This window comes from Dama dama, chromosome 1 (assembly GCF_033118175.1).
Source record: "Dama dama isolate Ldn47 chromosome 1, ASM3311817v1, whole genome shotgun sequence".
NCBI classification, from domain to species: domain Eukaryota; kingdom Metazoa; phylum Chordata; class Mammalia; order Artiodactyla; family Cervidae; genus Dama; species Dama dama.
In genome coordinates this window covers 10,335,693-10,350,711 of record NC_083681.1, presented here as the reverse complement: position 1 = coordinate 10,350,711, position 15,019 = coordinate 10,335,693, and the positions used below count along the sequence as shown (strand labels likewise).

At 38.8% G+C, this 15,019-nt stretch overlaps 1 protein-coding gene and 1 non-coding gene across 3 annotated transcripts in view; both read left to right on the top strand.

Moving 5' to 3' along the window:
• Nucleotides 1-15,019, top strand: part of ARHGAP42 (Rho GTPase activating protein 42) — a 318,240-nt gene that overhangs the window by 160,688 nt on the left and 142,533 nt on the right. The window lies entirely within an intron of this gene.
• TRNAC-GCA (transfer RNA cysteine (anticodon GCA)) lies at nucleotides 2,132-2,203 on the top strand. The gene has a single exon. It is a non-coding gene; the product is annotated as a tRNA-Cys (tRNA).

Below are 15,019 nucleotides of genomic sequence, written 5' to 3'. Positions count from 1 at the left end.
CCAACCATCTCATCTTCTGTCATCCCCTTCTCCTCCTGCCTTCAATCTTTCCGAGCATCAGTAAAGTGAAAGTCGTTCAGTCATGGCCGACTCTGCAACCCCACGGACTATACAGTCCATGGAATTCTCCAGGCCAGAATACTGGAGTGGGTAGCCTTTCCCATCTCCAGGGGATCTTCCCAACCCAGGGTTCTAACCCAGGTCACCCACATTGCAGGTGGATTCTTTATTATCTGAGCCACAAGGGAAGCCCTTCCCAGCATCAGAGTCTTTTCTAATGAGTTGGCTTGTCCCATCAGGTGGCCAAAGTATTGGAGCTTCAACCTCAGCATCAGTCCTTCCAAAGAATATTCAGAATTGATTTCCTTTAGGATTGACTGGTTTCGTCTCCTTGCAGTCCAAGTAGAAGGTGGGTTACCTTCATATCTGTTAAAATCCTCCTTCTCCCAAAAGAGACAAGGGTGGGGGGTCTTTAATACTGATTTCCATTTACTTCCATTTTCTGCTTCTTCATTAGTGTCACTAGTTCACACTCAACTAGTATAAGAGTGCATAAATTATTATTTCAGATCAAAACTAGTCTATAAATAGGAAAATAACAGTCTGTGTCAACACGAAGTCCAGGCTTGTTCATCTTACTTCAGTTTGATCTTGGCATTTTTCATTTGCTAACTTCCACTCCCTTTCCCCACCTGCTCCCCCATCCCTGCTTGCAGCCAATGAGCTTGTACCAGGAAATGTTTTTTGGCCTGTGACAGTATGCCTCAGATGCTACTCTAGGATGTGGAGGATACACAAGGGAAAGCTGGAGGCACAGGCGTTTTCTCAGAAATACTCATAATTTGGCGGAGAAGACAGACTGGCCCAGGGTGGCCTGCAGTGTTCTGTGATCTGGTGAGACAGTGTAGGATCACAGTCCTCCAGGAGTTGGAAGAAGGTCCTTAAAGTCCACAGTGGAATGTTATTCAGCCCTAAAAAAGAATGAAATAATACCATTTGCTGCAACATGGATGGACCTAGAGATTATCACACCAAGTGAAGTAAGCCAGACACAGACTAATCCCGTATAATATTACTTATATGCAGAATCTAAACAATAGTCCAAACAAACTTATTACAAAACAGAAATAGACCCACAGACTTAGAAAACAAACTTGTGGTTACCAAAATGGAAAAGGTGGGGTAAATTAGGAGCTTGGGATTAACACATACACACTCATACATATAAAATAGATAACCAACAAGGATCTACTGTATAGCATAGGGAACTAACTCAATGTTTCGTAATAACCTGTAAGGGGAAAGAATGTGAAAAAGAATGTGTGTGTCTGTATGTGTGTGTGTGGGTCTAATTGAATCACTGTGCTGTACATTTGAAACCACCACAACATTATAAATCAACTATACTTCAATAAAACAAAACAAGACACCTTACACTTGGGAATATTAGGGAAAGCTTACCTAGGAGGTGGCACTTGGGCTGAGGTTTAAAGGATACGTGAGAGACGTTTAGATAGAGAATGGAATGGGTAAACTGGGGAAAGATAAGTTTGGAAGAGGTCACAGTGTGATCTAGGGCTTGGAAGTCATGCTGTGTGGTAAAGAGGAGACTTCCTGTGGGGGAGTCGCAGCAGACAAGGTCATTAGCAGCTTGGGAGGGGCCCCTTCCTTAAGGAACTTGGGATGGTATGCTAAAGAAAGGTCTTTCATATTGAAGGTTGTGGAGAGATGATACAAGCTGGAAATTAACATACTCATCTTTTAATTTGTAGAGACCATCCTGACAGTTGTGTGGGAAATTAAATATGAGAGGATTTCAGTACTGGGGCTGAGAGATGTTTAAGGTAGATGTTGCTGTCATCTTGGAAAGAGGTGATGGGATGCTTGCTAAGGCCGTGGAGACCGTGGATTGGATGTGGAAGGTGAGGAGGCTGCAGGCTGGGGTCATGGAGCAGCAGGGTGAATTTGGTGCCCTTCTCTGAGAGGAGACAAATGGAGAGTAGCGTAGACTGGACCCTGTCTTGAGGATGTGTTTTGAGGTACCTATGGGAATGGGGCAGACACTTGGTTTACAGAGAGGGCGTTTAGCAGAAATGTCTGAGCTGAAGAAAAGATTTATAAGTCATGGGCTTCCCAGGTGGCTCAGATGGTAAAGCGTCTGCCTGCAGTGCAGGAGACCCGGGTTCAATCCCTGGGTTGGGAAGATCCCCTGGAGAAGGAAATGGAAACCCACTCCAGTGCTCTTGCCTGGAAAATCCCATGGATGGAGGAGCCTGGTAGGCTGCAGTCCATGGGGTTGCAAAGAGTCAAACACGACTGAGGGACTTCACTTTCACTTTCTTTCTTCTTATAATGTTTGAGGCGTGAAACTACACTAGGTCATCCATGGATAGGATGTAGTTTTATCTTGCAATGTGAGTAAAGGTAAGTTAGTTGAGTCTGTCTGCTCCCTTTACTCTGCAAGGGCATTCTTGAAAGCTGATGAGGTGAAAAGGCCTTTGAAGATGACCTGAAGATATACCAAGATGATCTCACGATGGTAGGCTTAGCAGGGATGGGGTAGAGTTGGGTACTGAGTTCATTAGCTTTGTGTCTTTATGTTGGTATATGCAAAGCTGTTTTTCTCCTGATGGTTGTAACATTCAGCTTTATCATATTCCTAAATTATCTGACAATGCATTTTCTCATCCAGCACTTTCAGGTTCATTAATTTTTAGAATCATTAAAGTATGCCTTGACTCTAGTCATACACTGGACTGTGTTAGGAATTACTAAAACTAGAAAGTTACAAACAGGATGCAACTGTCTGCAGTCACAGTCATGGGGCTTGTTTCATAAGGCTCCGGTTTGGAGACGTGGGCTATATTGAGATAAGTCAGGTTTTACCAGCAGCATCTGTCTTCTTGTTTGTCAAAACTAGGCATCTGGGGTGGGTGCAAACTTTTGTTCTCCACAAAATATACTATCTCTTAATTTTTTTAAGAGGGAACAGAAGACGAGAGAAGCAAGAGATTTTTTTCCCGTGTCTTTTCAGGTGTCTCCTAACAGCGTTACTGCTCTGTGTTGTATCAGGTTCTATGTGACATCTTGAATGCTCTAGAATCTGCAGGTCTCAGGCTGTCTCCTGCTGTCAGTAAGGAAAGTAATTACAAGCTTGATTTTCTGGAAAAGAATCTTAACATCCTTTTACCCAGTTATATGAACTGAATGTAATTCAGGCCATAGCCTGAGGGTAAACCCCAAAGAGGTCAGATGTTAATGATTTATTAAATGATTGTGTTTTCTATTGGGACTTCCTTTTCACAGATAAGGAAAAATGTATTTTTTTTTAATGTTTGTCGTGTGTAGTAAAGAAGAATTTCTCTAGTATTGACGTATCCCTCATATTTCACATGATATAAGACCTCACAGAAAAGGCTGAGTGAGGTTCTTTGCTTCATTGGGTAAGAAAAGTTTTTGACAGCTGTACAGTGTGGTAAACTAGCTCATAGTTTATGACCAGATCTGGCTTTGGAAAAGACCAGGAACGAGAGTTATAACATATGGAACTTATTTGAGAAGTAATTCTTAGCTATGACTAAGAGCCTGTGCTCAGATGCCTGGGAAAGTTTAAAAGAAAATGTTTGCAAAATAAATCATATCTCTTGCTTGCTAAATTGTAGGACCTAGATAACTTTTGGGTACTCATGGACTTCTGTAATTCTGTATTAAAGCTCTGAAGGTTTCTCTTTTAATCCATTTTTTTTCCCAGTTTTATTTTTAACAACACCGTGATTCAGTTTGTTGGTTTATTCAATTAAGGAATTATTTATTTCGAAAGATTATCTTCTCTTCCCCCAGCCCCCAGAGATCCTTAAAATATTCACATACAAGCAGTTGCTACAGTGGTAGTTATAGGAAAGATACTCTGGGTGTGTATGAGCTTCTGGTGCTGTTTTTTTTTTTTCTGAACTGTACAAGTCCCAGTTACAATGTTTCCTGTATTTATTTATATCAAGATAGTATGTGACATAAACATCCCAAGTAAGTGTTATACCAGGGAAAGTGAACTAGGAAGAGGCAGTACTATTGTGGTTATGTTTCTGAATGAATACTCCTTTTTTCTCATTTCCTAAACTTTAGTTGGGTAGAATTATGTGGGAGAAATGCTCCTATTTTAAGTTAAAAATTGCAATAATCTCTTCCTAATCTTCCCTGTGTCTATGCTGATTCTTATCTCACCATTACATTATTATAACTTAGCATTTCAAGAGCCAAGAAAATCTTCATTATTCAACTTAGCTTGACCTTTTATCACACACAGTTAAATATGACATCAGCGCAACAATGAAATTATTTGGGGATGCAATAGAAAGCATGTTTCATTTTCCAAAAAAGATATGGAATAGAGAAAATAATGTATGTACATTTCAGCATTTATAAATTAGTAAACAGGAAAATAATCATCTTATCATTGTAATACTATAGTCCTTTTTTCAGGTTTTCCTTTGTTTAGTGATAGCCTTCTCATATATCACATAACTTTGTTTGGGGGCAAGACTTATTTTTGGTCATGCAGTGTATTCTTATCGTCTGAGAGTGTGCAATATGGTATATATAGTTAGACTACTTGGGTTCATGGTGTGGTCCTGGCACATACCAGCTATTTGTGACTTTACTTGAGTTACTTAGTCTCTCTGGATCTCAGTTTCCTTAACTACAAAATGGGAATAATAATAGTACTTTCTTTAGGAAGCTATCGTGAGGACTGAAGGAGAATCCCCTGGGCCCATAGTCAGTGTTACTGAACTACGTACATGTATATGTAGAATGCATTTTCCCAGCCTTTGTCTGATGGTTGTGTTACTGAACTACTGTATGTGTGTACTGTAGAATGCATTTTCCCAGCCTTTGTCCGATGGTTCTGTTACGGAACTACTGTACATGGGTACTGTAGAATGCATTTTCCCAGCCTTTGTCTGATGGTTCTGTTACTGAACTACTGTACGTGTGTACTGTAGAATGCATTTTCCCAGCCCTTGTCCAATGGTTCTGTTAGGGAACTACCGTACGTGTGTACTGTAGAATACATTTTCCCAGCCTTTGTCTGATGGTTCTGTTACTGAACTACTGTATGTGTGTAGCATAGAATGCATTTTCCCAGCCTTTGTCCGATGGTTCTGTTACGGAACTACTGTACATGTGTACTGTAGAATGCATTTTCCCAGTCTTTGTCCGATGGTTCTGCTACTGAACTACCGTACATGTGTACTGTAGAATGCATTTTCCCAGTCTTTGTCCGATGGTTCTGCTACAGAACTACTGTACATGTGTACTGTAGAATGCATTTTCCCAGCCTTTGTCTGATGGTTCTGCTACGGAACTACTGTACATGGGTACTGTAGAATGCATTTTCCCAGCCCTTGTCCGATGGTTCTGTTACGGAACTACTGTACGTGTGTACTATAGAATGCATTTTCCCAGCCTTTGTCTGATGGTTCTGTTACTGAACTACTGTATGTGTGTAGCATAGAATGCATTTTCCCAGCCTTTGTCTGATGGTTCTGTTACTGAACTACTGTATGTGTGTAGCATAGAATGCATTTTCCCAGCCTTTGTCTGATGGTTCTGTTACTGAACTACTGTACATGTGTACTGTAGAATGCATTTTCCCAGCCTTTGTCTGATGGTTCTGTCACAGAACTACTGTACGTGTGTAGCATAGAATGCATTTTCCCAGCCTTTGTCTGATGGTTCTGTTACTGAACTACTGTATGTGTGTACTGTAGAATGCATTTTCCCAGCCTTTGTCTGATGGTTCTGTCACAGAACTACTGTACGTGTGTAGCATAGAATGCATTTTCCCAGCCTTTGTCTGATGGTTCTGTTACTGAACTACTGTACGTGTGTAGCATAGAATGCATTTTCCCAGCCTTTGTCTGATGGTTCTGTTACTGAACTACTGTATGTGTGTACTGCAGAATGCATTTTCCCAGCCTTTGTCCGATGGCTCTGACCTGCTTGCTTTCCTCCTCCATGCTTTCAGCCTGTGTTCCGTAGGTAACTCCCCTGCTCAGAGCCCTGTTCTGGTTTCCAGCTAAAATCTTACAGAGCCATGTGATTTTCCTTCTCAAGTTTTCAGTTCATCACAACAGTGTAGCCAGCCTTAAGGATGGAGGAGCAGAAAGAATTTGGATGGTGGTGTGCATATCTTATTTCAGGGAGTTACTGCTCCTTCCATTTTAACCCACTATGGCAGTTTGTATGATAATAATCTTCCCTCTGTGGCATTTTGACTTGAAGCATAATATTGCTTTATTTTTTTGCAAAACTGATTTATAAGTGAAGACCTTTGTGTGAATGTAGTAGAAGTCATTGTAAATTAATGGTTGTTTTTTTTTTGTGACTGAATTTTTTTCTAAAGATAATATTGATTAGCTTAGTTTCAGATTGCTACCTGTATCATTATAGATTGCTACCTATGTTATATAGCATATATCAAAAGTATATTTTATAAAATACTTTTCTTATTTTCAGAAATACTTAGTTTCCTATAGGCAGGTTGTCATCCACAGTAATATTATGAGGAACAGTGTTTGTTACAGTAATTCATGCAGGTACCAATTATGGCTACTGTAAATAACTTTACTAATTTAGCAGTAGTGTGTTGAATTTCCACTATGGCAAAAGCACTTTGCTAGGCAATGACTATTCAAAATTCAATAAGACATTATCTCTACCTTTACAGGGCCGGAAGGTAGATGTATGAATAACCTGCAGCATGAGTGCTGTCGTTCTTCCTGGCAAGAGATGTTTAGAGCCAACATCTTGTGATCAGCCTGCAGTGTCCAGGTTTAGCTTCAAAATCGATTAAATCAGCACTACAGAAACTTCCTGTCACTATGGAAGCCAGGAAATACAAAATCCTTGTTTTGTGTAAAAGTAAGTTTAAGTGTAGGGAAGTACAACTGAGTTCAAACTTTTAGGTGCTGAGAAAGACATACTAAGTTGGTACTGTTTTAAGCCCACAGATACATGTTTTAAAGAGATGCTTTAATAACTAGATGAAAGGACTCTTGTATAGTTAGCATTCTTTACCGTTGTTTATGGTTTAGTATTAGTGCCTTCCCAATACACGGTTAGCTCTGAAGCAGTGAGGTGTGGTTAAAAAGTAAACTGCCAGCTCTTGGGGAGCGCTGTGTGTGTGCGTGTGTATAAACCCTGGTGTGTAATGCTGGCCTATTTCCGAGGTGTAGAAATCTTTACCTCAGCTGAATTTGGCCCAAGTTGCTGAATGTAGGCTGGGAAGAGATGCCTCATAGTGACCCCGGGAGCCACTGTGAGCCTTCCCAGCACCCCCGCCCAGCACAGCACTCACCCCCGCCCACCTTCCTGAGCTTGCTCAGTTGCTACTTGTTTTGGTTAGGTCAGTCTCAGCTTTGTTTAGATGAATCTCTGTCCAGAGAAAAACTCCTTCCTCCCTCTGTCCTCTGTCCTGGCCTTCTCTTCTCTTCCAACCCTCCTGTGATTGCAAAAGCTGCAATAAGAAATTTAAGGAATTGCATATACATTGGGATATCTTAAATCTTTCTTAAGGGTCTGACAGTCTGCCATTACATAAATATGGAGCAATTATAATTAAAATACATTAAGATCCAGCTACTAAAATATAACTGTCATAAATTAACTGACTTTGTTTAATGAATTTTCATTTCTTTTATAAATTTTTATAAACTTCTATTGGAATTTTCCTTGAATTCACAAACACGCCTTTAAAAAAAACACATGATTCTAATTTCTCTCTCGAAAGATGTTTTTCGTAGTGACTACTTAGAAGGGCAGAGGAAAATTAGCAAGAAGAAGTAGCATTAGGAGAGGGAGGTGGGAGGGGGGATCGGGATGGGGAATACGTGTAAATCTATTGCTGATTCATGTCAATGTATGACAAAACCCACTGAAAAAATAAATAAAATAAAAAAAAAGAGGAGGAGGTGATAGACATGGAGTTACATAAATAGTCAATTTGTTGAGGCTCCTTCCCCCTGACCCCTTACTTGAAGCCACTTTGACTTCTCTAAACTCTGGGATAAAACCTGGAAAAAAAAAAATCTTCCTTGTGGCTATAATTGGTGCAGCTCGGGATATACAGGGTTACTGATTTTTAAAGTAGGGGAGAGGGGGAGAGGTATGTCTGCATCAGCAGGAGGACACTGATATACACGGGAAAACTGTCTTATAGGAAAATCTTTGGTCATCTCTTATAGGCTTGAGAAACATGAGGGCATCATAGAAATTTAATACCAATGCCACTGGAGGCACACAAATTGAGGGGATGATGGGGTTTCCTGAGAATGTCCAAAGGTAGAGGACTGCAGAAGTAACTCCACCAGTTTCTGTGCATAATGTTTTCACCTAGTGGGGAGTGCAGAGTAGTTATTTAATACCTTGTAACAACTGAGGTGGCAGTATTTCTTGCATTATTTGGAGACTGGTTCTAAAAGGTAGGTTTAACCTCAACATTTTCCTTGTATGACCTTTGAGGTAATGTGGTCATATATTCTATAGGAGTGTTTTCCTAAGTGCATACTTTTTGGTCAAAATCAAAAGGAAAGTATTTGTTACAATGAACATATGTGCAAGATGTTTGGAGTAATTGTTTTAAGTAATTTTTAAGATGTCAGTTTTAATTGTATCCTTCATATATCTGTTATTTAAAGTTGAAATATAGTTTGACCTTTTCTGCTGTTTTTTTAAGCCTCCATTATGGGCTTCCCTGATAGCTCAGTTGGTAAAGAATCCGCCTGCAATGCAGGAGACAACAGTTTAATTCCTGGGTCAGGAGGATCCCCTGGAGAAGGGAAAGGCTAACCCACTCCAGTATTCTGGCCTGGAGAATCCCATGGAGGGTATAGTCCATGGAGTTGCAAAGAGTCAGACACGACTGAGTGACTTTCACATGATAGTTATAAATGTGGTAATTAGGATGGCAATAAGTAGACACAAGTTTGTGAGGAGGCATATGTTATGGTTAGACCTGTTGTTTACAGATGTTTTCTACAATGCTTGAAAACTTTAAAAGTATCTTTGGTTTAATCTGCCGTTAGAGATTGCTGGATAAGAAAGAATAAAGCAAAAGTAGTTTAAGAGCAACAAAAAAAATCTAAGAAAAATAACTTACCTTTCTAGTCCAGATAAATCAATATTCAGAGAATTTCATTTGGTACAACCTAGAGTTATGACACTATTAGATCACAGTGGATTGTATGAAATTTTGCAATTTACCCCTCTCTTCTACTTTCTCAGCTATGCTATGAAAATGGTCAATTTCTTCTTGGATGAATGCTTTTCTGCTCCCTTGTCTTATGAGTATAGATGGTTTTTTATTAAAAAATAGCTAACTTTACTTTGAGTTATATTCAAGACAGTCATAAGCTGTAGAAGCAGAGAGGTTGCCATTTAGCCTACTAGCCACCATGTTCCATTTACGAAGTCTTGGCATCCAATACCTGCTGGTAAGATTTCACTCTTTTATTAATATAGGAAAATCCAGTAGCAAATTCCTAAGTCATTTAAAAAATATATTATTGTTTTACAGTTAACCTACTCAAACAGGATGAATTTAGTTAAGAAGAAAGTACAACTTTGTATTAATAGACTCTTATGATCATTATATATAAAATGTAAAAATTTTTGTAAACAGGCTATGAGATAAAGGCATATTTTCATCTTTACAGAAAGGAAACAGACATGGAGTGTTTGAGTAATTTGACCAAAATTAAACAATTTTCATGGGATAATTCAAGAATTAAATACAAACCCATGTACTTCCCTAGAGAGTATACATTTACTTATCTTCTGAAATAAAAAATGGGATTACTATAGCATCATTCTCCAAAAACTTAAATTTCTTTTTCTAAATATATTCCTATAAGTATTATTACTGGTAGAAGTAAAGGTGAAACTAATATTAAATATAAGTGAGTTGGATCTAAATAGATGAAATCCAATGAAGTAGGATTCATCATAGAACACTGACTTAATAAGTAGAATCAAAACATCCAATATTGAAGTAATAAGTGACATTCAAGTAGAAGTTTAATGGATTATTGCGGTAGCCGGATAACCTTACATGTTTTCAAAAGATGAAGGCATGGTTTTTCAGAGTATGTTGCTATTTACATTAAAGGATAGAAAGTAAAATACATTTAGTTTTTACTTCATATTACTTATTATATGAAGGTCTTGTTCATATGTCTGTCCTCCACACTTTCTGTGAGATTGGGTTTTGAGTTCTAGTTTAGAAACGCTCAAGGCTTCCCAGGTGGTGCAGTGGTAAAGAACCTGTCTGCCAATGCAGGAGACGCAGGAGACGTGGGTTCGATCCCTAGGTCTGGAATATCCCCTGGAGAAGAAATGGCAACCTGCTCCAGTGTGCTTGCTCGGAAAATCCCATGGACAGAGGAGCCTGGTGGGCTACAGTCCGTGGGGTTGCAAAGCATGACTGAGCATGCATGCACGTGACAACTAGAAAAACTGTGGGTTTACTGACTTAGCCTCTTGTGAGGTTGTGGAGAGCTAACTTAACCAGTATCTAGGAGTGAAACTCAGGCTATCCCAAGACCACATGCCATAGCTTTATCCAAAAGGGGGGCGGGAATAGGACAGGGGGTTGGAACAGGCAGCGAAGAGACACTTGCTTGTAATCCCAAGGACTCTGCTCTGACTTCCCCAGTTATAAATACCAGTGAGACCATGAGCCAGTCTTACCTCAGCCTGTTCATAGGTGTCTTCCATATTGATTGTGTTCAGTCTACTCAGTATACATACCTTTGTGATATTTTCACTTTGTGGATTGATTATAATAGCCATCTCAACAGGAAATTGTTTTTGCAGCGAGCTACATCATCCATGTTTTATTTCTATAAATAGCTTGTTCTTTGTAGCCTTCTGAAACAGTTGCTTTGATAGCACTGCAGAAAATCATTAAATCTCTTCAAAAGTATTAGTTGTGCAGTTGAGTTCCATTCTTTGCGACTCCATGGACCATAGCCCGCCAGGCTCCTCTGTCCATGGAATTCTCTAGGTAAGAATACTGGAGTGGGTTGCCATTTCCTTCTCCAGGGGATCTTCCCAACCCAGGGACTGAACCCAGGTCTTCTGCATGGCAGGCAGATTCTTCATCATCTGAGCCACCAGGGAAGCCCCAATCTCTTCAAAACCTGGAGTCTTTCAGAGCTTTTAGAGGTAGAGAATTATCTTACATCTTGGTAGGATACTGTAATCATTGATTTGTGATGAGCTCTGACTGGTACCAACAACAGTCAAGTTTAACCAAGACCTCGAAGGGGAAGAGAAAGTAAAAGTGTAAGAAGAATTACTTTTCAGATTTGTTTTATTCCATCACTACTCACTTCCTTGGACAGACAAGTTATGGTAAGGGTCTCTGCAGTGGAAAACAAGCATTGAAAATTCCTATAGGATATAGCTTTTGAAAATTCATGGTCTGTAGAAAATTATAATTCATGTGTACTTGGAGAGAAAAAAACCCAAACGTGTTTGGATAATGATTCTTCTAACCACATAAAAACATTTTCTAACCATTACTTTTGAGCGATTTATGAGCACTCCCTTGTGGCTGTTTATTAGAATCACTTGAAATAGCAAAATAAAAAAAGCAACAGGAAGCTGAATTGCCTGGTTTTAATGTAATACACCCACAGTCAAAGTGTGTCTACCCAGGAAATGCAGTATTGTAAAGGCTTATTACCCAATATTAGATTTGCTTCTCTGATGCGGAAAATAAGTGAAATAGCTGTGATTATTTTTGAATTTAAAAATGGACCAGTACTTACAAAAATAAGTTTTTTAAAACCAAGGTGTAGATAATGGTTAAAAACTATAAAATAGTTAACCCTTAATTACTGAAATATGACCTTTTCAAAAATTTATCTTATCAATATCTAGGGAGAGCATTAAAATTGCATTTGTATTTTTCCTAAAGCCTCTTAGTGAGGTCATACAAAGTAACACATTCCAGAAATATTATGGAAGTTTGAATCTCCTGAACTCTGTGACTTGGTTCCATGCCCTACCCCCCACCCCATCCTCTAGTATTACCTTTTGTAAGGAGTTTTATCAAACCCCCTGTATAAATTTGAGGAGAAAGAGTTCCATGTGAGCCAGAATTGCATTTCTCTAGCAATTTAAAAAGCAATGCAATTGCTCTTTAAGTGTGACACACTCTTGAGAGTGTCACCAGTGTTGTAGCCCGGATTCAGATTTTTAATTATGGTTTCTTAGCATTCTGTATGTTATTTTCTATTCAGTTGTAACAGTAGCTCTTTTAAGCCTACCTAAATTTTAAATACCTTCTTTACTTCACACTTGGATTACGTCAGAATTGGAGAATTTCACCTGTGTGATTGACCAGTGTGTTGGGATAAAAGGCATTCGTCCCGTGAAGGGTGTTCAAAGCCGAGAGTCAGGAGCAGACAGTTGGGTTATAAATCCACTTTGCACCCTTTGAGTGTTGGTGTTTCCATTTTGATCTCTTGAATTTGGATCCACATATTGTGAACAGCAGCCCATTGACTGCATACAAGAAAAGCATCATATGTCAGATGTAAAGCCACACATATGTCATTATGGTTTATGGGAAAATGTAGGTTCCTGTTATCTACCACTGCAGATGGGTACTCTGAAAATGTTTCTGTTAAATTTATTTGGATTTCAATTTCTCCCTTTTGAATAACTACCTTTTAAATCATCTTGGAAATTCTCAGACCGCTGAGGATGACTCTGAACTCAATAGTTGACATTGTAAATTCTGTGATGAAACAAACATTTATTGAAAGCCTGCCATATGCCAAATCTATGCTTGTGATTTTTTTAAATATGTGTATTTTTCCTTTGATTTTTATGAAATTCTTAAGAGATACCGAGATGAAGGCATTGAGTCTTAGCAGTTTAGGTGCTGAGATTCGAAATGGAACAGGGTCTAACTTCAGCATTCACATTCTTAATATATTCCAGATGATTGTTATATTTTGAACTTCATTACTCATATGAAATCAACTTTAATCTAGATATTGTGAAGGGCTTAGCATAGTACTTGGCACGCATTAAACACTCAACAAATCATATCTCTTGTTATCTCTATCACTCTGTTGGATGTTTTTCTTCCCCTTCTTTTTTTTTTTTTTTCTGTTTAGTACCTCTGGAACTTATGTTTTTATTCCTTCAGTTTCACATTAATAGAATGAAAGCAGGGGGAAGAAAGAAAAAAAATCGAGCAAGTCCAAAAACAAAAGAAAGAGATGAAGAAATATGGAAGAACTAGAGATAGGAAGTAATACTTGCCCCACTGAGTGGTTGTTAATTATCACATTTGGCTCAAGTTTATATTCTCACGTTTTGTTTTATTCCCAGGCCATATTTACGTAACAGCCAGAGAATAGCTGTGGCAGAGATTTAAACTATTGGATATGAATGTGAGTGCTAGCGTCTTAGAACATGGATCCGCCATCCACTCTCTTTTCTTGTCTTTCCCAATAAAAAAACATTTCATTCGTATTGACTAGTCCCATGTTTTGAAGTGGGATACTCTGCTACGATATTTCTGTGAATCTTTCATGGCATCAAAAGTAATAGGTGCAAAGTGAAATTCATTGTCGTTATTCTTTCTCTACCAGATCCACTCCCTACCTCGTTTACCCCAGTTCTTACAGTTATGCTGGAGTTCCAGTGCCTGAAGCTGAAAGTTAGTGTCGCCTTTGATTCCTCCGCCTCTGCAGTTCCTGCTCCCAGTCTGTCAACGCCGCAGGCCTCTGACCTGGTCGTCTCTTCAAACCTGCGTTCTTCTCCCAGCCATTCAACTGGCATGTCTTGTCCTTATCTCTTCATTCTCAAAGTATCCTGCATATTACTTCCTAGAACAAGGTTTTACATTAATCCTCTTTTTAGGAACCAGCAGTGATTTCCATGTTCAGGTTACTTTTAGATTATGGGTATCCTTTCCTTACTGCAGTTAAATTTTCTAATAGTAATTACACACTTTTCTCCAGTTAGATGATTTTATTAGCTAATAACACATGGAAGCTGCTGTGTGCCAAAACTTTTCAACATACTTTATATTCACCGTGCCATTTCCATTTTTTTTTAGGCCTGTAACTTGGTTGGTGCACTCACAATTGGGGTGGACTGTTAATGAACGTGTAGTAAATGCTTCTATTTTTCCCTGCGCTGCACCCTCTGTCCCCTTCCCACATGCCATTTGCATAATTCTCTCTCTTGCCTCTTTTATGGTGATGCCTGTTCCTAGGGTATTTTTTCTCTTTGGTGTATCCAGTTCATATCCACTTCCTGTTCACCTCCACTATTCAAATACTACCTTGACTTATTTAGTTCTCATGGATCTTTTCTGTTGTCAAAATTCTGATGTGTTTGTGATAAATTCTGCACAGTTAATCGTGTAACTATTCTCAACGTACTGTGATCAGTTTTGTCTCAAATATTCTGAAAATTTTAGCAGGACTTTATGACATTAAATACTTGTTGAATGAATATTTTTTTTCCCCTTTTCATAAGTAGGCATCAGCTTTCTAGAAGATATATAGCCCGTGCCTTAATTTTTTCCCTTCCCACATAGCTCAGTAGTGTGCTTGGCACATATGTAAAAGCACCTGGTGATTGAATGTGGGAATGTCTAGGCCATCTGTCTTTTGTGACTTTCATAGGAAAATACCTTCTCAGAATGTGCACATAGAGGTACTTCAACCAAAAGGGTAGTGTAGAAGATTCGGGTATAGAAGTGTATCAGGTATATCATTACAGATGGACATATGTTATATATGTTTATTTGGAGATATTAAAAACTAAATTTTGAGTACTTTCTGGATGTAAGGCACAGAACTAAGTGTTTTACATTCATTATCTTCATCCTTAAAATCAAGTTGTTAGGTGTTACAGCTGGTGATCAGAATGTTTAAATAGCAGTTCATAAGCTATGGAATTGGGTTGAAAGTCAGCCATTCTTGATTTT